A 24,708-nucleotide genomic window follows, 5' to 3' on the forward strand; every position below is an offset into this window, starting at 1 on the left:
GCAGGGGGGCACACACTCATACCCCCTTTGCAGACCAGCCATGGCATTGTGGGGCACAGCTTTGACTTACCAAGTACATCTTCAAGCTCAATTCCTGCCAGGAAAACAAAATACTCTGGCAGACAATTTAATCAGAAACCTTATGGACACTCACGAGTGGAAACTAGATTCACAAGTCTTCAACATGATAACAAAGAAATAGGGGAGCCCAGACATATATCTATTTGCCTCCCCTCAAAATTACCAATTGAAAAGATTCTGCACAAGGACTTATCACAGACAAGCATGGAAAGTGGACACCCTATCCTTCAGTTGGAAAAACCTATCAGTTTACGCCTTTCCTCCTCTGCCTCTTCTTCCCAAGGTCCTACTAAAAGTCAGACAAGAGAAACCAAAGATGATACTAATTGCACCGGACTGGCCCCGCCAATACTGGTACCCAATCCTAAAGAACTTGTCTCAATACCCAGATTGGACCTTACCTCAAAGACCTCAATTACTGTCCCAGCAAAACAACCAGATCCTGCACAATCAGCTCCAAACACTGAACCTGGCAGCATGGCTGATCATGTAGTTATGCAAACAACACCTCTCAGTAAAGCTGTGATGGATGTCATTTTGGAAGCCAGAAGGCCTAGTACTAGAAAATCTTATGCTGATAAATGGAAGAGATTCTGTGCTTGGAATCAAGCACAATGAACTGATACAGCAAAACCAAATATTCCTCAGATATTACAATAGTTGACTGAGATGCCTGACAAAGGCCTATCTTTCTCATCAATAAAAATCCATGCATTTGCCATTTTGGCTCATTACAATACAGAGCCACCAATCTTTTCTCATCCTTTACTAAAGCAGTATCTTAGAGGAGCCAAAAATGTAAGGCCTCGCAGAAGATCACCAATACCTGCATGGGACCTCAATTATGTGTTGGAAAAGCTCACCCTGCCTCCATTTGAACTGGCTGCTACTGCAGATCTAAAGTTCTTATCAAGGAAAACAGCTCTGCTCCTAGCAATTACTTCAGCAAAAAGAGTCTCAGAGCTACAGGCCCTCATGGCTGTGGAGCCTTTTATCATATTTTACCCAGACAGCATGTCTCTGAGGACCATTCCTTCATTTATGCCTAAGGTGGTTTCCAGTGTGGCTCTTAACCAAAACTATTCATCTGCCAAACTTTTGTCCAAACCTGCAGAACAAAGGGGAGAGAATTCTGCATTCATTGGACGTACACAGACAGCTAAGATCCTACTTGAGCAGGACTAAAGCTCTAAGAAAAACTGAGCACTTACTAGTGACATATGCTGCAGGATCAGAAGGAAAGGCTATTTCAAAGCAGACTGTTTCAAAGTGGATAAGCCACTGCATTCGTTTCTGCTATTTACACCATGGCAAACCTGTGCCCAAGGGCATTAGGTTGCATTCCACCAGAGCTGCAGCTACTTCAGCAGCCTTTCTCAGAGGAGTACCAACCAAAGACATTCTAGAGGCTGCTACTTGGAGTTCTATTCACACCTTTACAAAGCATTATCATTTGCCTCTCTACTCTAAGTCCAGGGCAGGCTTTGCCACTGCAGTTCTGTGGGGCCTTATAGCTGCCCCTAATGCTGTTTAGCTCCAGCCTCCCATCCATTGCTTTGGGATTCTACCCAAATGTAATGACTGCAACAGTGAAACATGAAGAACATAGTACAGTTGTGTACACTTACCATAAATGTAGATGTTCAAGTGTATTCACTGTTGCACACCAGGTTACCCACCCGCCACCCCCCTTTCATTCATCTTTCCTTCACTATCTTCTACAACCTATGTGGTGTATTTGCTTGTAGATGAAGGTAAAGTTTGTATTTTTGCATGTATATATAGTTTTTATATATATTTTTTTTCTACCTTTTTGGGGGCACCTGACATCTGGGGCAAGAAAAACTAAAGAAAATGGAGTTGGCTGCTTGTTTTATACCCCTGATGACCTGACATCATGGAAGAGGAGACAGCAACCAACGCAGGACCCAAGACCTTGGAATTCAGGCTGACTGAGGGCAACCTGCTAGCAGATTACCCAAATGTAATGACTGCAACAGTGAATACACTTGAACATCTACATTTATGGTAAGTGTACACAACTGTACTTTCTGATTACAGGAGGAATCATTTGCTTATACTGTAATGTAGTTTAAGGTCAACATGAACATTTAAGTTAACAGGGATTAAAGACAACAGCCATGTAATATATTTCAACCAGTAATATTTCTTTATTTCCAGTATTTATGTATCCATTACAACAAATATTAATGATGCACATCCTTGTAGGTGGGAGTTTTAGTTCTTCCGTCAGCGGAAGTGGTAGAGAGGGCGGTGGTTTGATTGGCTGTGATGTTTTCTTTGAGGTGGATGGCTTAAATCATGCTCGCTGTTGTATAGTGTAGTGTCACACCGAATCATCTCACTGGAGCCACTGTGCATGTCACTGCTGTATAATGTAGTGTCGCACCGAATCATCTCACTGGAGCCACTGTGTATGTTGCTGTTGTATAGTGTAGTGTCGCACTGAATCATCTCACTGGAGCTACTGTGTATGCAAAACAATTGAATACAATTAACTGCACATAACTGTAGGTGGAAAAAATCTGAAAAAAATACTTCTGAGCCTGAGTAAAGACTGAAACCAGTTTGATACTGTCAAAGAATACTGGTATTTAACCATTATACAGATCATTAAGAAAATCTCTGCTGTAAAGAAGTATACAGTTTTGAAACATAAACACCAGCTGTTCTGTTATTACTGAAATCGATGAAGCACACAGAATTGTGAGGAAATATGCTGCAAGAGGATTGTTCACTTTTCCTTAATTATGAACTCTTCTAGAAAGACTCATTATGGGAAATTTCCTAAGTAATACAATAGCAATGAGGGACAACAGATTAAGCAAGGACAGTGATGCTGTTACATTTGTAAGGCCGGATTCAGAAAGCCATAACACATGGACTGCAAAATCATATTTCTAGTGTTTGCTAACTGTATTGTGCAGGAGCAATTCAAAGACCACTGTAGCCCTACATAGTTTCTGGTGCAGAAAGTTACATGCAATTTCTGGCTATATGATGACACAACTAATGTAAATTATCCAAGCATGCTTCCTTGGAGTTCTTTCTGGGAATAGAATAGCATAGTGGAAGGAATGAAAGAAAAGCTCTACTATGCTAACTGGGGAGTGAAGTGATAAAAATGTACACTGTCTTTTGTTGATAATGGACCCACTGATGTTTTTGGCAGGAGCAGAGTGGATAGCACCAAAGCAAGTGAGTCCTGTGAGGGAGTGTGTATACGTATGTATATGTGTGCATGTGTGTGTGGGGGGGGTGCATGTGCAGGGGCATGCTTGCAGCTGTGCATCTGTGTGTGCGTGTGTGTGTGTGTGTGTGTGTGTGTGTGTGTGTGTGTGTGTGTGTGTGTGTGTGTGTGTGCATGTGTGCGTGTGTGCGTGTGTGTGTGTGTGTGTGTGTGTGTGTGTGTGTGGGGGGGTGCATGTGCAGGGGCATGCTTGCAGCTGTGCATCTGTGTGCGTGTGTGTGTGTGTGTGTGTGTGTGTGTGTGTGTGTGTGTGTGTGTGTGTGTGTGTGTGTGTGTGTGTGTGTGTGTGTGCGTGTGTGCGTGTGTGTGTGCGTGACAATACTGCATGGGTTGGAAGGGGTAATTTCTAACAGTGCAGTGCTTATTTCCTAAACATTCTAGTAGCCCTTTGCTCAATGTGGCTGTTTCATGATTTAGAATTGCATTTTAAGGCCATGGTGCTATTAGGCCGTCCAGAGAAGCCTTAATAGTGCCACAGTGGTATTTTCTGTGAATCTTGCCCTAAATCTTCAAAGGGCAAAGACAGACAAATGGATGATGTCATTCAGTGTACGCATGAAAAGCACTTCCTCCAGGGGTAGCAGAAGTAAAACTAAAAAGTCTTATAATCAATCTGTCAAATATATATTTATTTATTTATTTGGCATTCAGTGATCAGGAAAGTCTGACTGGGTAGAATACTCCTTTTCAGCAAAGGCCCGGGGAATAAAAGCTTCATAAAAACTTATTATGAAAGTATTATAACACAAGATTACAGAAAATTAACAAACAGTAATAATTCAGTCACAATACAGGCACAGATTCAGTAGTACATTTAAGAATGATATTTTAATACATTTTATGTACGTTCACAGGTAGTATGAAAGCAAGTGAAAAGAAAAACATATAATACTGTATAATATATGATAAGGCATACACTCATATGTTGGATTAGGGCAACTGAATGTAGTCCACATAACAATTAGGTAAAGCAAAAAGTGCTGCAAAATGCAGTTTCTCATATTATACCATGGGATCCTAATATGTGGTGGGAAAATTTCCTCAGAAAAGCAGTCCTTGCTTATGCTTTTGCCACTCATTGTTAGGGTAGTACTTAGTACATGATCAGGGGTATAAAGTGCATTGTGGAAAAGATGACAACAAACCATTGTCTGAAGAAAATAAAGGAAGACAAATTGACAGGAAAAAGTCACCAGAGTTCGCATTAGTTTTGGGCAGCATAGTCGAGTGGTGATAAGTACTCTTGACTTCCATTTCTAGGTTTTTTTTTTCTGTTTGTTTAGTGTGCATGTAAGTGCATGTGACCTTGTTCTTTGTACACAAATCATTATTATATCACAGCTCAAGCAGTCTATGCATAATTCAGACCCATCTGTAGCAACAGCAACACAAAAAGCAGTGTGCATGATTACTTTGTAACTAAGTTACTGTGCCAAATGATTTACAGACTGCTTTGTCCCTGAGTATCCTTTTAATTATTTAGCGAGTAGTAAAAGAAAGCAGATATTTAATTTAACAAAGAAGTGCATTCCAGAAATGGGGACCTAAAAGTTAAAAGGCTATGGGATGCCCTGGAGAATTTGTGGTTGAGTGTCATGGCCTTTCTCTGTAATAAGTCAGATCTCCATGCTCTGCCATGAGATGTTTGTATCTAATAATTTACAGTAGTGATTTACATATTTTATATCAAGTACTTTTTATAATAATGTGCCAGTGAAACTTAGGATCATAGGAAGTTACTAGGCTACTGGCCCTAGGGCCCTTGCAAGCCTAGTCAAGTTCTACCCTTGTTTCTGTGATTAGCACCTAATGCCCATGTCCAAGAGGGATACAGGTGGAACCCCCAGGGTGAATTTATGGTTACCCATCTAATTGTTCAGATTCTGTTTGAAGAGGGCCTATGAGGTGGTCAGTTTGACATGAAATGGGAGTCTGTTCCAAAGGTGTGGTAATCTTTGGGAGATAAATCTGTCTCTCCAGCAGGTTCTATTAATGTCACATACCAGGTTAAGGTCTTTAGAGTGAGTAATCTGCGTACCATTTGACTTGCAGATATGCAGCATTTCCAATAAAGCCCTATATGCAAGGCAGAGATTGCCTCTGAGCAGTCTGTATGAAACAGAATAAAGTGACAATGATTTTAGACAATCAAATAGGACAGATGCTGAAGACCTGGAATTTTCCTTGTGAGGAACCTTTGTGGTTTCTCCAGTTGCTGCAGATGCCTGGAAAGGTACATACACTCAATTATTGGCCTGATGAAGGAAGAGTACAGGGAGGTTATAACTTCTTTTTTTCTAGGCAATGCTGTTACTTATGAGATGAGTGATATAGAATGCCCTTCTTACCACTGTGGCGACATAGTAATCAAAGGTAAGACTGCTGTCAACCTGTGTGCCCAGGTCTCTCACTATTGAGTGCGTACTTAGGGTGTTGCTATTGATGTGGTAGTTAGCAGGAACATCGCTCTAACGGAAAGGGATGATAATACATTTTTTTAATTGAGTTTAAGGGCATGACTTTGGCAGCAATCATTTGTTTGTGTAAGACCCTCTTGTAGGATTTTGACATCAGCATCCTTCAAGAGGATCTTACACAATGGCATTGTATTAAATAGATAGACATCTAGTTTTGACTAAAATGGTAGACATCTAGTTTTGACTAAAATGATGAGACAATGTCTTGTACATGTAACACCAATCACAGAAAAGACTTTCTGATTTGCAGCTTTTTTAATAACTTCTGTGATGGCCCTATGAACACTGTTAGTTAATATTTAGTGAAGCAAATGATCACCCATATGTCCTAGGTTTCCCTGTTTCCTTAGCTTTCCTTGAGAGAAAACTAGCAATGGTAGCAAGATGCCAATATATAATTATAGCCATGGAAAACCTGTTATTGTGCAGGAAGAATGTATCCAATCTCATTCATTGATAGGACTTGAAAAGTTCATTCTGGGCTCTATCTTGGAAAATAATGTATAAGTTTGCATTGACCTTAGCCAACCTTTTGTGAGTATGTAGCAACATAGTTTTTGTTTCAGCATTATAAAGTCAATATTCGTCACACAAAAGCAAACAAAGATAAATAAGATCGATGGAGACTATAACCTCAGTTTTACTGTATTTTTTATAAGATGTCAGAAAATCATATCTGTATAACTAAGACAATAAACCTTCTTAATGTTGCCTGATGGAATGGTTATGAACAATGCAAAGAGCAAAGTCCATAGGACAGACCTTCTAGTACTCTTTTTGTAAGACTTTGTGGTAACAATCTACGATGATTTAAGGCAGCTTTAAAAACTATGTTCTCTAAATAATTGTGAAAGCATCTAGTTCTGATTTTACCAGATATGCTTATTCATACCTCTCAACTGTCCAGATTTTCATAATATATCAAGATTTTTCCCCCATATTTTGGTTTGTTCCTCATAAACTCTGTAGTTTTCATGCAAATCACTGAGGATTGAAGTTACTAAATAATGACTTACATTTAAGTTGCAGACTTCATATCCTTCAGAAAAAGCATACTAATATAAATTATGTTATTCTAGCAACCTTTTAAGTTCATAAGAGCAGTATTTAAAATCTGTCCCTATTTTTGCACCCCCCCCCCCATTATTTTAGGCTTTGTCCAGATTTCTTGCACCAAGAGGTTGAGAGCTATGCTTATGTTTTAACTGTTTGTGATGCACAAACTCAAATACTTTAGCAGCATTAACAATGTCTGCTGCTGTTAACTCTCCCTTTTCCATTGCTTTTAGTACTATTTGTGAGACAATGGCAGCACAATTGTTAAAATGTTCACTACTGTAGCACTGGCTTCTGGTACAGTTGCATAGTTAGGGTGGGGCAAGAGGGGCAGCTGCCCCATGTGCAAAGTGTTGGGTTGGTGTGATTAACTGATAAGAGTTTCTCTTTAATGCAATATTGACTTTTAAAAGTCTGTATTGCATTTGCGGTCAAACCTGAGCACTGTAGTACTCCGTGTGTCCTCTAAACTGTAGTAATGCTAAAATTTAAAAGTAAAAAAAGAAAATCTCTCTTTTTTAACTAAAACTTGAGTGCTGTAGTGCTCTGTGCAGGCAGGGTATAAACTGTAGCAACTGTTTGCTACATTTGTTGCAAGCAGTTTGCTGTAGTTTCAAATAATACATTTTCTTAGGTAAAACATGAGCACCATAGCACTCCATGCAGACAGGGTATAAGCTGTAGCAAGTGTTCACTACAGTTTAAAATAAATTATTATTTTCATTTTTTTTTCAATAAAATATGTGGAAGAAGGGTGAGCAGTGTGGCACAGGAGCACCTGAATGGCTGGGGGGGGGGTCATGTCGGGGGGGGGGGTCATGTCATGCTTCTGGTGACCTGGGTGGTATGCAAGTAAAAGTAATTTTTTTGTTTCTGACTTGAAGAACTGAGGTACTGGCACAGGGAACTGGTTAAGCCATGTGCCAGTCTGTGAGCACATCTGTTCCGGTCATTGTCTTTGTGGAACTGGCATGTTCGAGGGACTATGGCTAGCCAAGTTTTAATGGTTGCAAATAGGGAGCAGTTATCTTATACCATTCTGCTACCCAAATTCTTCTCCAAGGGTCAGACCAAACAAATGCTTGGTGCATTACTCATGGGCTTACCCTCAACACTAAGAAATGCAACATAGTTTCCTTCAGTAAATCTAGCTTCACTACTACTGACTTGATTCCACTTAAATTAGACAGAGTCATCAGAGACCTGGGTAATATTTTGAAGACTCATTCCTTTGACTACCATGTCTTTGTGATGATTAGAAAATCCTTCTACTTGTATAATCTATCCTTTGTGGTACCTCCTGAAAGTTCAAAGAAGTTATAATCCTACTTTTTGCATTCCTTATTAGATCCAATGTTGAATATAATGTTTCCTCACCAGAAATATTTCAAATCTCAGTACTACTCTGATAGACTAAAAGTCCTCTCCCTCTTCTCAGTGTAACACAGAGTCCACAGGGGAGATCTCAGCTTAGACTTCTGTGCTATGAGTGACCCAGCACTCTTTGAACTCCTAAAGCTAAGTAGAATCAGTAGTAAAGTAAACACCAGCTCTAAAGCCCTAAAGCTGTAATACTACTACATCAATACCAGATGACATGAAAGAAGCATAGCCAAATGTGTTCCCCATTTCTAAAATAGACTGCCTTTACCTATTAAGCAGAGTACTTCCCTAGCAACCATTAAACACAGGCCAGTTGACCGGATGGATGACTGAAATTTTCACTAGATATATGTGAATAAAGTCTGCCTAATGTAGGCATTGTTAGTCTTTCACCAGTACTGGGTAATATGGCTGAGCTTCTCATTGGTCTACTTGGCCATAAGCTTAATAAGAACCTATGAACCTATTAAGTATATAGAAATACACATCCAAACACCCATCACATAGGGATTTCAGTTTTAGATCAAGCAGATTGTCTCTGAAATAAATAATGGATGAAAACAATTTTTCTGATGGAAGTACAAGCAGTCTTAACAGAAACTCTGTTGGCTGTGGCTACAGTGGAACCAAGTATGACCACACTGGTCAAGTCATTGCCAGACATCAGTTGCCCTTATGCAATATTACTTCCTGACCTGTAAAGGTTTATATATATATATATATATATATATATATATATATATATATATATATATATATATATATATGCATAAGCAAATATTCACACTAAAGCATGACTCGGGAGAACTGCTGCAGTAGCCTTAGCTGTATAGATTATATCCTGCTAAGGATATAACAGTCGGACAGCTTCCAAGGCTTCAGGGCACCTTTCTCACTTCCAAACCATCAGTCAGCTCAAGCTGAGCTGACTAAAAAGATAGGTATGGTTGCAGGGCCATTCAGAGATCCCATGCTATTTAACACAGCATTCCTCTACAGGCTTTTGTGGATCGACGGTCTGCTTGTGCTGTTACTTTGCTGGGCAGAAAAGATCCTTTTGGGGAGAAAACTTCTACATTAAATAAAAAAATAGTTTTGTTGTACTTTCCTGTTTGATGCAGTTATTTTTAAGCTAGGATTTGTGTTTTAATGGACAGTCATGAGACTTAACTCTACTTTTAAACAGGAGCATACTTTTTTCCTGTCAGATTAAAACTTGTTTAAAGTAATTGAAAACTGTTTTTTTTTTCCTGTGAAGAAATTGTGTTTACTTTTTGGGGCTGGCTAAGGATTTTGAAGTGCTTTTTATTGTGTTTTTCTGTGACAAAAGGTACTTTTAAAGATTTTTATTTTTTTACCAGATTGTGCTACTTGTTTTCCCTAGGGAAAAAGCCACCATTTTCAGCTTGACTGTGCAGCAAACTACTGGTCCCATAATCAATACTTCTTCCAGCCAGAAAAGCAAAAAGTTAAACAAATAATCTTTGCCACCACAGCAGGCTATCGATTTGACTCAGCCACAGGTGGATAACTCTGCTGTGTCCATAGCTTGTTTCTCAGACCACTGATTTTATTTACCCCAGACCCCTCTGGTGTAGCACCTACCTAGAGGTTAGTCATATCCCCTGTGGCTGTTGGGGTCCCCCTCATTGGGCAAGGGAGAGCCACTCTTGTTGTTCCTGGCAGAAGGAACAAGGAAGACTTCCCTGTTTGATCAGAATGTTATACCCAACACTGGAGAACCTGCTCCTACCATTAATAACTCTGTTAGACCCACTTCATCTGTCAAAAAGAAACAGAAAATTAAACATTTATCTACTCCTCAAACTTCCATAGTTAGGAGTAGTATTCTGGGTCTGGCTCAAGGCTTAATCATGCTATTGATCCTTCACATAAGATGGTTTCTGGTAAAAGAAAGAGGGAAACTTCCTTTCCTGGAGAGATTCAAGATTTTGAATCTGGAGAGGGAGGTGAAGGGACAGATACAGAGTGTCTCCTCAGTTTTCTGATTCATTCGCCCTGCTTTTTTTTCTTCTTTCTCTGTTACTATTTGTGGAATGTGCCACTGTTTTCAGTGGGTAAACAGTGAGGTTTCTCAGTCCCTCAGAAAATACTATGAGCTGTTACAGAACAAAAATTTCCAGAACTTTCAGCAATTCCTTCTGTTCTGTCACCTCTGGAGGATGTATGTGTCACTGCCTACAGTAGTCCTGATAGTCAGGCTGCTAGTAATACAAAGGCAGATATAATATATAAAATTCCCCAGTCTTAATTTTTTATACAGCTTTCCAAACCTGACACAGCAGCTATAGCTTTATTTAATCCTACTACTACTAAAATGTGGTTAATTCCAATCCTACTCTTTCTGACAAGGTTGGGTAAATTATTAATCAATATGGGAAACTGTAAGCTTCTGCAACTTTAATTTTCAGAATTTTGAATTTTTAGGCTCATATGGTAACATTTATTCTGATGAATTGTGAAAGTATGAGGAATATTTGTCTGCAGTATCCCCTTGTAAGGAAGAATCTGCTTTAAATAATTTAGTCTCTTCCATTTTATAATTCACATCTTATTATTTACAGTGTGGTATGACTCAACTAATACTTCTTTCAGGGCTCTGGCCACTAGTGTTGTTGTAAAAGGAGATTTTCCTGGATGCATTCTCAGATACACCCAGATGATGTGAAAAATGAGATTTTAAATTTTCCTTTAAATAGAGATTTACTTTTTGGTTCTTCTGCTGCAGAGGTTATCAAAAAGCAAGATGAAAGGGATAAGTTGATACAGGGAATCTCAGCCTTCCTCTTCCAAAATTCCTAAGGGATTCTCTGACCCCTCATTCAATTTTGGCAAAAACAAAATAAACAGTCTCAACAAATTGCAAGTAATAGCTTAAGGGACCTTGTCCCCCCACTCCACATTCCACCATGGCAGCCCCTTTTCCCTTTCAGAAAGTTTGAATCTCCACTTTTCTCTTTGGCAACAGACAGTTTCAGACAAATGGGCTGTGATTCTTGTCATTCATCAAGGTTATAGCTGACAATAGGAGAAAATCCTTCTTTTACAGGGGTAACTCATCATCCACAAGACCAGAATCCTTTATTTGCCCCTGTCCTTCAACGTAACCTGTCCCAAAAAGTGAAACAGCCAGTTACCCCTTCTTAAGTGGGGAAAAGCTTTTTATTCAAGGATGATTTTAGTGACAAAGAAAGAAAATTGCTGAACACCAGTTCTGGGTCTTTCTTTGTTTCCTACACCTGTTCTTGAAAATGCCCTAGTTCAAAATGTTGGCCCTTCACAACCTGTTACCTCTTGTTCCTTTTTTTTTAATTTCCTGGTAACACCAGATTTAAAAAATGCTTATCACATTCCTGTTCATCCAGACTTCAGGTGTTTTTTTAAGGTTTTGTGTCTCTGGATCACACTATGAGCTCTCTGCCTTATCCTTTGGACTACCCACTATACCAACAGTGTTTAGAAAGTGTCTAGCTTCAGTTATGCCTCATTGCAACCTACAGTTCATCCACATTTTCCATATTTAAAAGACTTGCTTATCTTTTTCAATGTGCTAGGAATCTCTCTCTCTCTCTCTCTCTCTCTCTCTTTCTCTTTCTTGGGTATTAGATCTCTTACACAAGCTGGGATTCCAAGAGAATGTTCAAAAGTATTTTTGACTCCTTCACACAAGATTGTATTTCTGGGGTGTCAGCCAGACACCTTAGTTCAAAACAGTTTTCTTCCACAAGAAAAATTGAACTATTATCTAGGTCTATTTAAGTTTTCCACTCAGGCTTATGTCTCTGGGAGGCAATATCTCAGAATTTTGGGTCTTGTGGTATCTATGGGTCTCATGATACCTCTGCAAGACTCCACATGAGAATGATGCAATGGTAACTGAAGTTTCTTTGGTCCCAACACCAATATCCTTTGTTTTTTAAGATCCCTGCACTGGGATTTTTCAGAAGATAAATCACTTGGCGGATACAACAAATTTCCCTAAATCTAATTTTCCCCTTCTTTCCCCCTGCTCCAAAGCAGTCACTCATTACAGATGCCTCAGACTATGCTTAGGGAGCAATTTTAGTTGGGATAAAAGTGCAAGGTGTGTGAAACAGCAAGGACAGTCACAAGCACATAAAAATAAAGGAGTTGCTTGCCCTGAACAAGACACTCAACTCTTTGAATCATCTTTGGTCCCTTGGACCTCATCAAGTTGTTACAGACAATACCACAATTATGTGGTACATCAAAAATCAAGGGAAAAACAGGTCATACCTCATTTGCAGACTGACCATGTTAATTTGGAATATAGCTTCACACCAGAGTCTTAGTCTACAGGCATTCTACATTCTGTCAAAGCAAAACTGTCTGGCAGACAAGCTGAGCAGGAGAAGGACAGACAGTCATGAATGAAAATTAGATCTGCTGGTCTTCTAAGATTTGATCTATCTCAGGGGAATTCCCAAAGTGGACCTATTTGCCTCCTCTCTGAACAATCAGATGGCAAGGTTCTGCTACAGGACTCCATACAGAAGGCCTGGATGACAGATGCCTTTTCCATTCCGTGGACATTAATCTTTCTGTTTGCTTTTACATCCTATCCACTTATATCCAGGGTACTTCTGAAGATTCAGAAGGAACCCACCAAGATCATTGTGGTTTCTCCCTTCTGACCTATGTAACAATGTTTCTCAGTTCTTTATGAAATGGCTAGGGCAAGTCTATCCATCCATCCATAACTCCTTCTCATTTTTAAACATGAGATGGGGGCTGGGGTGTCCCTTTTAACAGTGACAGTCATCAGGAGCCAAGGTTCACAGTACCAGGTGGCTAGCCCTGCCATGGTTATCCTTCTGTACCACAAACATGCATGTACAGTCACACCTATGACCAATTTAGAGGGTCCAATCCACCACTGCATGTCTTTGAAATTTGGAGGAAACCAGAACACCCAGAGGAAACCCACACAAACACAGGGGGGACATACAGACTCTGCACTGAAACATCCCAGCTGGGAATCAAACTGGAGAACATCTTGCTGTGAGGTGACAACACTTTATCTACTGTGCCATTGTGTCTACTAGGGGAAATTACCACAAGCCTAATCACAAAATGGATCTACTCATACAATATCAGGGGTGTTTGATATACTCCGACCTCAATCAACTTCAGTTGACTGCCTGGGTGATAGGGTCTTCCCTTTAGGTACCTGTTTGCTGAGGATGTGCAGCAAATACTAATGGAGACAAGAAAGCCTACTACTAGAAAATCATATATTAGCAAAAGGAAAAGTTTTTTCTGGTTTGTGCCAATAATATAAACAGCACTTATTCAGAGCTTGTTGTTCTCTGGTTTTACAATATTTGTGTGAGTCACTATCCTATGGCCTTTCTTACTCCTCCATTAAGGTTCTTTTATCATCCATTTCAGCATGTCTGCCCATGGATCCTCCTGTCACATGTAAAAATATTTTTTGAAAGGGGAATTTGCATAAAAGGCCTCCAAGAATACCAGTGACCCTTCCTTGGGATCATAATTTTTTATTAGAAAAGTTAACACTTGCTCCACTTCAACTAACTAATCTGGCTGACTTCCAGTTTTTAACTTGAAAAATTATTTTGCTAATTTCTCTGACCTCTGCAAGAAGAGTATATGAGTTGCAAGCTCTTATGGTGACTCATCCCTATCTCATTTTCCGCAGAGACAGGATTTCTTTTATTACTGATATTTTTTTATGTCTAAAGTGGTATTCTAGTTTACTTTACCAAACTATCCATCTCCCCATTTTCTTTCCTGAGCCCAAAAATGAAGGAGAAAGGATGCGCTATACCTTGATTGTCCCCACAGACAGCTTAGGTATTATCATGATAGAACTAAATCTTTCAGATCTCTGGATCAGTGGTTCATTTCTTGTGAAGGCAAGAAGAAGGGACAACCCGTATGAAAACAGACTATTTCCAAATGGTTGTCTCATGCTGTTATGGTATTTTGTTATACTCACCACAGGGTCAAGGCCCACTCTACCAGTGCCTTGGCTTTATCAATCTGCCAGGGCCTTGGCTTCATCTATGGCTTTTCTAAAAGGAACAGCTTGGTCCTATATATATACATTTACAAGGCATTACAAGCTTGATTCATTCTCTAGGTCTAGATCAGGCTTTAAAAGGACCATTCTCCAGGGGCTCCTGGGCCCTTCTCCTTCCACTGACAAATGTAGTAAGTTAGGGTAATCTACTCATATACCTAAGTCTTGTGTAGCACTGATCAATATGATGAACAAAGTACAGCTGTGTAAGTAAACGTACCATAAGAGTAGATGTTCGAATGATCACTGCTGCAGTAGCCATCCCTCCATCCTTCATGTTTTTTTGGTGTGTTTTTTATGCCAAGGTGTAGACAGTTATTTTTGTTGTTCCTAACATTGTTGTTTCAGGGCTTAGCCACCCTTTCTCTGTAGAGATGAAAACTCTGAGGGCCTGGTGCTCAAACTTGTTTTTTATAGTCAGCTCAACTCGAGCTGACTGAAGGTTTCACCACGTGGAAGGTGCCCTGAAGCTATGGAAGCTGACCAACTGTTATATCCTTGGCAGGATATAACCCATATAGCTAAGGCTACTGTAGCAATGATCATTCAAACGTCTATTGTTATGATAGGTTTGCTTACACGACTGTACTTTATTTACACTACAGAGGTATAACATTGGTGATGCCATCCGGTGCTGCCCTTCACCTACCCCCTATTTCTGCATACAAGTCTGTTGAAATCTTGAGTGACCTCTGCAGCAAAACTGTAGACATACTAGATTTGAGAAACCAAGACAGGACAGGCTAATACAACTGACTGCACTTTTGAAATATTTTTTCTTCTATTTCTCTAACTACCTAACTCACTACTTTCTGAGGCAAAACTCACAAAATGTAGAACCACTGCAAACTCTGCATTTTATAATACAGGAAATGATACATCTAGAGACTAAGACAATGTACGCTAATAAAGTTAAGTTTACTTTGGCTTCTGCACATGTTGTGGCTTATCAGGCCTGGAATCTGAATGAATGCCGTAACCATTTTCAGAAACCAACTGTTGTTCTGTCTTGTGTGCTTGCTCATTGTCACTAAAACCATCATGCACCCATTGTTCCTTCTTCTGCAGCTCTCTCTGACTTTGGCCTTATGGTCTGAAACAGCAATACAGTTAAATTTTTAAAGTAATTATAAGAAGTTAAACACACCCCAAGAATGGAACCTGAAGTGAAGGATAAACAGAGTTCACAATTTGAAAAAAGACTGTCTTAAAGTACATGAACATAGATTTAAAAAGTTCAAAAACTGAATGGAGTGAAAGTAGAGATGCATTATGATACCTGATTTGTTTCCTGACCAAAACCTCTCTCATCTTGTCATTTGATTAATTCTATCGTCTTTCTTTCTTTAGTAAATGATATCTGCTCTCCCTGTCACTTCTGCTGACTACACTTCTTTCTTCTCTAGTAACGTTTTGACGTGTACTGATGCAGAGACTGAATACGTCTAGGAAACAACGGGCAAGAGGCAGACAACAGTGCAGATTTCATCTGACCTCAGAACTGAATTCTCCTTTGTGATCTAAACCAAACACTACAGAATAGCAACCCTCATAGCTTCATCCATAACTGCATCCCTGCTTCCATCAAAATAAGGTTACTTACTAAACAGCTCAAATGGTTTCTCGACCAGATCATTCCACTCTAGTTGTTTTTAATTACAACCTTACTGAACAAAATAAATATATACCCCCTTTTTAGCTCTGGATGTTCTGTGAATGACTGTCATTGCTAACATTTAGCTGAGATACACTTATAGTGTGCAAAGAAGAGAGCTCCACTAATGTACTCAATAAGTAATTTTTGGGTACAAGTATCTTAACCACTGGGTGTAGTTTCCACATATATGATGAAGTTGGCCTCCGTGATTTGCTGGCAGCAGCTTACAGAAAAGTGTAAAGCAAGAGGCATTTCATTAAACCACACCAACCCCTTTGTTTGACATCTTCCCAGAATTCACTTTATCTAGTGCAGAAAAGATTCTGTACAGTACAGATAGGTATGAGGTCAATGATTCAAATATGATTCTGCTGCCCTGGAAATGTTTGCAACAAGTCCTTTTAAATCTTTTGAGAATGATTGTTCTCCAAATATGACTTTGCACTATGAGGTTAACAAAACTTAAGGATTATTTCCATTTCCATGTTATGATCTATTGAAGTTAATTATACTACTAAGTAGAAAGTGTGAGAGTGCAGCTCCTTACCCACCACATGACTTCTTTTTATATCTTCTTCTGTAGTACTTCCTTTTGAGGAATAGCATTTTCAGGGAAATGTGCTTTGCAAAATGCTGTTTGGATGGTTTTCTTCAGCATATAGACCCATTTCTGAGGTACTCACCATAAGAATTTATCTTTGAGAAACAAGCCCTGGATGTAGAATCCTTGGGACTTCTGCCTGACAAGCCCTATGACAGTTTGGTAATCTTTTCTCTGTAGACCCTAAGGTTGCCCAATTAGTACAGCCTCTAAATCAAGTAGAGTAAGAACTACCCTCACCTTTTCTTCACACATGCACTGCAATTCCCTTCCTTAGCCACAGGTGGAGCATGGGCAATGCAATTTAGTGTTTTGACACGACGTACTGGAATTAGCAGGTGGATGGAAGAAGGGAATAGATCAGCCAAAGAGTGTGCCCATCCCTAACATGCATATCTGTTAAATACCTTACAAAACTGCTGTGGCCTACTCAAAGGTACTCTACCTGCAGGAACCTTAGAAAAGAGGTTTAAGACATCTGCTCTGTGAAGAGTTAATAACTTGCAGATTATAGCTCAATGAAAGCTAAAAATACTATTTGTTATTGTTGGTTAATTTAAACGCCAGTTTCAGAAATGTGATTTAAGTACATTACCTGATTTCCCTGCTTTGTCTGCTGAGATTGTGCTGACAGAATTTCCTTTCATGAGAAATATAAGATGGATTCTCAATGTCTTCATCTACATCCTGTGGTGTCTGCATCTCTTTTCCAGTTGTAGGTTTGAAATTGTCCTGAAAAATGAAAAATAAAAATATTCAGTTGTTTAGACCTTTCAGTCTGTACCAACTGCTCTTGGTTTACAAGAGTAGCAAAATAATGTGACATCAGAAGCAATCCCAGGTCATTACTTCAAAAGGCTGGCCATATTAAAAATGCTTGTTGAACTGTGCAAGCCATGATATACTTGTAGACCCTTAAAGAAATCTTGAGATTTCTAGAATTGCAGTCTAGTCCAGGCATTAAACATGCATATTTGGCATATCACAGTAAATTAATAAAAGTTTAGTAAAAGAATGCAGGAAATCTAACCCTTTTACCAAAGTGCAACCCCAGTCAGATGCACAAACGTGAAAAGTAATATCATTTTTAAGATGGTATGTCCCCAATTAAAATATTTACAAGTAAACAGAAATAATATCACTTGCATCATAATGCATCCTCACTTCGATGCAAACAAGTAGAAAATGGTAACATGCCTATTGCCCTTGCACATCTCTTAACAGAAAGTGTGTACGTGTGTGTGTGTGTGTGTGTGTGTGTGTGTGTGTGTGTGTGTGTGTGTGTGTGTGTGTGTGTGTGTGTGTGTGTGTGTGCGTGCGTGCGTGCGTGTGTGTGTGTGTGTGTGTGTGTGTGTGTGTGTGTCTAAAACAATGTGACTGTGGAAAATTTAACAGAATAGGGAATTAAAGCAGATGGCTGCTACTTTTCTATATCACTTATTTCAGGCCTACAAACTTAGTAGTTTTAGTTACACATGCAGTTGCTCTTGACGGCTATTTAAGGCAGGTTATCACACATAATTAAGGCTATGAGATGCTTTATGGATATGATCCTATAATTTTGAGTTTAATTCTTTTGTTCTTCATTTGTCTCTTGTGTGACTCTTAGCAAGTCAATTAACTAAGCAGTGTTTTGAGCTGCTTCTGAACAGCCATGCATAACTGATATACCCCACTGATAAATAAAGTTAAAAACATGAGAAACAGCACTCATCGCACAACTCTAGTCTGAAACTCTTGTCTGTAAATGCACTCTACAATTCAATATAACAAGGGTGTATAGTGGGGAGAACTGTCCTGAGTTCAAAATTCCAGGGTACACTGATAGGCATATACTACCTTAACAACAACAAAAAGCTCACACAGTGTGCAATCTGTTATTAATGCTCTTGATTTTGATCAGTAGTAGACAACTTGTTCATCTCTGCACTGAAGTTACATTTTACCCAATTTGCCAGGTACGAATGGACGATCATAAAACCTCCCAACCTTTACTCCTTAGTGTACACCTACCGGTAATAAACTCATTTTGATTTGTCACTGTTGACTTCACACCACAAATAATCACTTTCATTCTACCACTTTCAACCCCCCTGTTATTCACCTGCTTTCCTCCATTATTTCTTCCTTCTCGGTCAAGTAACTCATCCTTCCTACCCTTCAGCTGAGTACTACAAAAACAGTACGAAATCATCCTAATCAATGATACATAAAGTTACTATCAAATTGTTTAAAACATATTGATATATATATATATATATATATTTTTTTTTTTTTATTTTCATAGCTATTTGTTTTACTTGTGTATACAAATGGTCCAAAAACTTGTTTTGTTTTAACCTGGATTATTTATTGTTTTAAATCATTGCTTATTGTTTTCTTTATATATCCTGGGTTAGATCTGAGAAAAGTCAATTGGTATCAAAGCCCTACCCTAGAAACAAATTAAAATAAATAAATAAGCTGTAAAACTGTTCATTTTAAGCTAATTTACTAGCTTTGTGTAACTCACTGCTTGTAAATTACCAAACAGTTATTTTCTAAAAGTGGTCTGTAAGCTATAATTAATTGTGCTAGCTTACTTTAAAATTGCTTGATGTCAGACTCTTCTTTTTAAGGTAACAATAACTTATTAGGTCGCTGCATTAATAAAGAATTTCTAACTTTAAAACAAGTTTGATGACTTACAAGCTTTTATTATGTGGACTTAGTTATACATAAGCTCATAGGTAAATGTTAGGCTATCACTTTTCAGATCTTTACAAACTTAGCCAGTAACCTGAGGTCAGAATTAAACCCTGTACCTTGTATCTGTAAGGCTAAGACCTTATCCATTAAACTGACCCACCCCTTCCCATAGCATGATGGTGTGCCAAATACATGTATTGCCAAAGCATTAAACTCCCCTGCTAAAGCACTGAATCTATGAGCAGCTAAATTAAATAAAATGCATAACCTGTTAGACAAGTACGTAAACCTACGAGTGTGGCATAAAAGGACATATCATCTGCAGGGAAACCAACAAAGAAATGTGGCCCTACTGCTTTCAACAAAAGAATTTACTGTTTCCAAAGAGTACATGAAAAAGCCAGCTTTATTTGTACAGGCATTGGTGCCTAAAGGATTCTATCCACAGTGCAAAGGATTATCTTACAGTTTTTAGACTGTACTTCAACAATAACAGTTTGAAATAAACCAGGAAGAAGCAAACTGTTCACTGAAGAGGTTGGTAAAACCAAAACTAATAATTGTCAACACCAACTAAAAGTATCACAAGACTGCAAGTGAAAACATCTTTAACTGAGTGTTTTAGTATTAAAATAATTACAGCAGACTTAATCAAAATGGAATATTAGTTGATCAGAAATCACCTTAAATAACAGTTAATTCTGTGATTTAAAAAACACACCCGTGATATTGTCAATAAAAACGAAAAACAAACACATGAAACATACATAAAATAGTCCATGCCAATGCACAAATCTGTATAAAAAAGAAGCATATTAAAATACAACATGAAAAATAATATTAAAAATCAAGTCATATCTTAGCTGCCTTCATTTACATGAACATGTATAAGCATTGTCCCTATCTGCCATAAAATCTCCTTACAAGGTAGTGCATTTCCCACCAGCCTCCAATTCTCTATTAATTTTCTCTACCACAAAAAGAAAAAACATAAACTTATTGAAATAATCAACAGTCTCTTACAAAGCATGCTTCTTCACAAAGAAGGTTTGTGTTTTAAAGTATGAAACTTTGGTACCTTATGGGGATCAAGAATGAGACCCTGGAACTTGGTATTCAGTGACATTAGGGATGATATTATCCTGGTTGTTTTTAATGAACAAAAGAAATCAATTGAAAATATGTACTATAATTATTTTATTGAATATTGGTTTATTGAATGATTTTTCTCATTATATATTGCAACTTCTGATCTGATTTCTCACTTTTGTTGAAGGCTTTTTTCTGAGTCACTGCACGCGACTGTTTGCGATAAAGAAGGTTTTATTGATACCACTATTGTTTTTATTATTTTATATGGTCTTTGTTGTTTTTAAGAATTAAAAACAGATTTGTAGTCTTAATTATATAAAACTAGACTTGCAAAAACCAATGCATCGGCAGCATCCACTGTACCATCTTTCATCTGCTGAAAAATCTCACCTTCAAAATAAAAATAATTATTTTTTAAAACAAAGCCTATTAAATGACTTAATATGTTATCGCCACTATTAGTTAATTGAGAAAATAATAATTAACAGTAGTGAAACCAACTTAAACCAATTTAATTAGGTATGATTGAAAACATGTCTCTGATGTCTGTAGAGGTGGCTCATAAATATCCTTGTGTACCCTGGGTATTGAGAATATATAAGGAGTTAGCATGAATTTAAGAAGAGCTAATACAAAAAAAACTTTTCAATTTCTATTCCAGTAAAATGCTAAGATTTTGTATAATAATTTTTATGCACTTGTTTCTGTAAACAAGATGAATGGGGCTTATGAAAGGATTGACTTATACTTGGATGAACTATTCATTGACTGAGTTAATACCTAGAGAGACTGTTAATTAACTAATATTGTTAAACACCCATTAATTCCTTCTATAGATTATTAAATATTAAGACAGGATCACGAGTTAGACTCAGGTACTTTGCATTCAGTGACATTAGCGATATTATCCTGGTTGGCTTTAATGAACCAAGGTGGTAGGTTTTATAATTTGTGTTGTGGAAAATAACATGACATTAGTGCTTTGGGAGTTGATTAGCAGTCTGTTGGTGGAAGACCATAGGGAGATGTCAGTGAAGCCTTTCTGTAACTTTACCTGCAGAACAGAATGTGATTTGTAAGATTAGATAAGCAATATATCTTCTGCATACATGATAATATCAATAGAAGATAATCTAGAAGTAAGGTCATTAAATAAAGAGAGTATAGAACTGGACCTAAGATAGGAACCTTGGAGGACTCTGGTATTAAGGATTCCATTTTGTGAGAAAATGTTTTGTGTTTGAGGTAGCTTTGAAATCATTTAATCTTATTTCCAAAATTAAACTTCTATAATTGGCTGAGTTAGTACACCATGATAAACAAGCTTGAATGCTCTTGTTTTGTCTGCAAGCAAACTGAAGTAATGAGGCCTTCACCGATTTGCAGTAAGCTGTGACTAAAACTGTTGTAGTGCTGAATGCATGATGGAAATCATGCTGACAGTCAGAAAGTAGATCATATTTGTGTGCTTAAATAACTGCTTGTTCAAAATTCTTTTGAAAATATTGTGATAGCATACAACTTGGAAATAAGTTTGAAGTCTTTGAATTCCACGGGATAAGGGACTTTTGGGAGTGGAATAATGAATGCTTATTTGAAGGCAGTCGGTATTATTTCAGAAGTGAGGGTTACGTTAACAATTTATATAATGGCCTTAGCAAATTTTCAGTTGCATTTCTAAGAAATGTGGAATGAAGCTTAATGTACTTGGCAAATGAGGAGTTTTACTTATTTATTTTTTTGTTAATAGTGCTTTGGTTCCTTGAAAAGCATCTAAGAAAAATAGAAGGTGGTGGAGTGTTCAGCCAGGGTATATAGATGTGAGGTAGTATTACTGTCTCGTCTTGGGTGATAATATAGGGGACAGGAAGCTTGTCAGTTAAATTTTGTGTTGTAGTGATTAGGAAGAACCTGCAATGTTTTGCGAAGTTTTGTGTTTGAGCAGGGGGTGCTTCTTTGGTATGTGGGGAGGAATTCATACTATTTGCTCTCAGCTGTTTCATTTTTTTCAAGAATCATTTTGGTATGCTAGTGATGGCAACTTGTTTTTGTCTCAGGTATGTAGCTTTAGCACTGCTGGTGGCTTTCCTAGTTAACTTTCTATATGCAAGGTAAGTTTGATGTAAGCGTTCTTTAAAATGAGCACTGATTTTGAGCTTTTCATGTATTGTCCTTCTGTTTCATCATATTTTTTAATATATTCAGTGAACCAAAGCCACAAGTGAACATTGTGCCTTCTGGATGTGAGTATGGAAGAGCAAGGGTGGGATCTGACATAGCATATAAAGGGAACCAGTTTATACAATGAAGGCGTGCATCAAGGTTCACTAGTTTATGTTTGAAAAATGGTCTATCACTATTTGATTAGGAGTTTTTTTTCTGAAGGACCATAGGATACGACAGGGCAGTGATCATATAGGCTATCTGGATGAACCTTGATGTGTAAACGCCTATGTCTTATGGTAGTTATGAGCAGATAAAGGTTACAGGTATTTTATTCATAGATCTTAATCCAATAGTGACATTTGCTAATTGTTGGGGATTGTACAGACATGCTCTCTTCAGATCATTGGCATCTGGCCATGTACCACTAAAGCTGAAATAGTCTAGTATGACAGCATTTTCTGAGATGCCATTTGGAAAAAAATCCAGCGTGATATTTTGTATAATCGAGAGTAAAGAAAGGGGTTGTGTATACTACCACTATAGAAAAGATAAGTATGTCCTCTAACTACCAAATGGCATGGCATCAAATAAGGACTTCTGCTTTTTAATGTATTTGCTTTGAAAGTATGTATAATATCAAGTGATGTGCTGCTTTTGACTAGAAATGATGATCTGACATCCCTTCTATTTCTTGGTTTAGGTTCATTAAATATTTTATACTTGGTGTGAATGTAGTGTAATAGGTAGAGGCCATCCTACATCAACATAGATGAAAATGCCACATTAGTCATATTTTCAAGGTTGCCTGTTTGTTAATTAAGCATTAAGTAAGTTCATTTTAGATCACTGCTTCTAATTTTAGGGTTTGAATTTCATGGGCTTATTAAAAGTGGTCATCTAGAGTTAGAATGGATATCATCTGACCAAAGGAGTTTATACAGGAGGTAATATAGCTTAGCTAAGAGGCATTTAAGAATGTAATAGTATTGCTTGTATTAGGCACAGTTTCCTAACTATATGTGTTAATATTTAGCAAACTTGAATTGATGTGTTAAGAATCACATGTGTGCACGTTATGGGGCACTATTGTTTTTAGAGTGGCTTGATGTGAATTGAAAGTGCATATGAAGTCTGAGAGCCAAAAGCACACAATGATGAGGGACAGAAGTAGGAATAAAGATACTATAAGTCTTTGTTGAAAAAGATTGATGTATTAGTATTGCAATATGCAGGAGGGTGGAAAGAGAGAGGAAATCTTTCAGTTGGAGAATAGGACACAGTATGAGATACTTAAAACAAAGAGAAGAGATACCAGGCTAAGTACTTTAGATTTTTAAGTTTGGGTGATAAGAAGATTGCTAAGGGTCATACTAAATGTATATGTTGAACAGTAAGAATGATTTATCTGTATTATCACACGTGTGTGTATGTGAGAGAGAGACACAAACACACATGCATGCAGGCTAACCAACACTTAGGTTGAGAGAGAATTAGTAGTAAGAGTTGTGAATTAGTACTGAAGAGATAGTAAGTACAAGGTAGAGATCTAGATTATTTGCACATAAGCAAAGGGAGGAGTAAACAGCAAGATTGGTGGATCAGTACTAGATAGGTGAATTATGAGAGAAAACCTATTGCCCACTTGGGCTGAAAGAGAAAACTAGCAAGTGTAGTCTACAGACAGAGGTTCAGTCAGCCTGCACTAAAGCTGAGAAAGAAAGTAATATCTCTAGAGAAAGGTTCAGCCTATCTGACACCTAGAGTGATAGTAAGTAGTAGTGAAAATGTATTAAAGCCTGGAGAACTGGCCTATCTGCTACTTATGCTAAGAAAATTAAAGTACTAGACTATAGAGATGTTAAGCCTCTCATCTAGGCTAAAAGAGAACATATTCATGTCAGTCTTAAGAATGGGAGCAACAGGAAATAGCATATTTATTCTATAGGTATTAGAGGAAGAGAGGGACTGGGACAAAGAGAGAGGCAGAGGGAGAGAAAGAGAGAGAGAGAGAAAGTAGCTGGCTGAGGGTTCTACCATAAAGGAGGGACAAAGAGAAAAACACTGTTAGTCATGCTTAAACAAAGTGAATAGAAGGGCCATCCTGTTCACTGATCAGTGTGTCTATTAAACTGAGACAATAAAGTATGT

General features: G+C 38.0%; 1 long non-coding RNA gene across 4 annotated transcripts in view; it reads right to left on the minus strand.

Moving 5' to 3' along the window:
* Nucleotides 1-2,256: 2,256 nt before the first annotated feature.
* LOC122799345 overlaps nt 2,257-24,708 on the minus strand; it is an 816,164-nt gene continuing 793,712 nt past the window's right edge. For all 4 annotated transcript variants that reach the window (XR_006364459.1, XR_006364458.1, XR_006364457.1 and 1 more), the window contains exons 2-3: nt 17,210-17,346; nt 2,257-2,569 (exon numbers count right to left, since the gene is read on the minus strand). This is a non-coding gene — a long non-coding RNA (uncharacterized LOC122799345). The remainder of the gene's footprint in view (nt 2,570-17,209; nt 17,347-24,708) is intronic.

The sequence above is a fragment of the Protopterus annectens genome, chromosome 4.part0, assembly GCF_019279795.1.
Source record: "Protopterus annectens isolate FY-2018-M chromosome 4.part0, PAN1.0, whole genome shotgun sequence".
Taxonomy (NCBI): Eukaryota; Metazoa; Chordata; order Ceratodontiformes; family Protopteridae; genus Protopterus; species Protopterus annectens.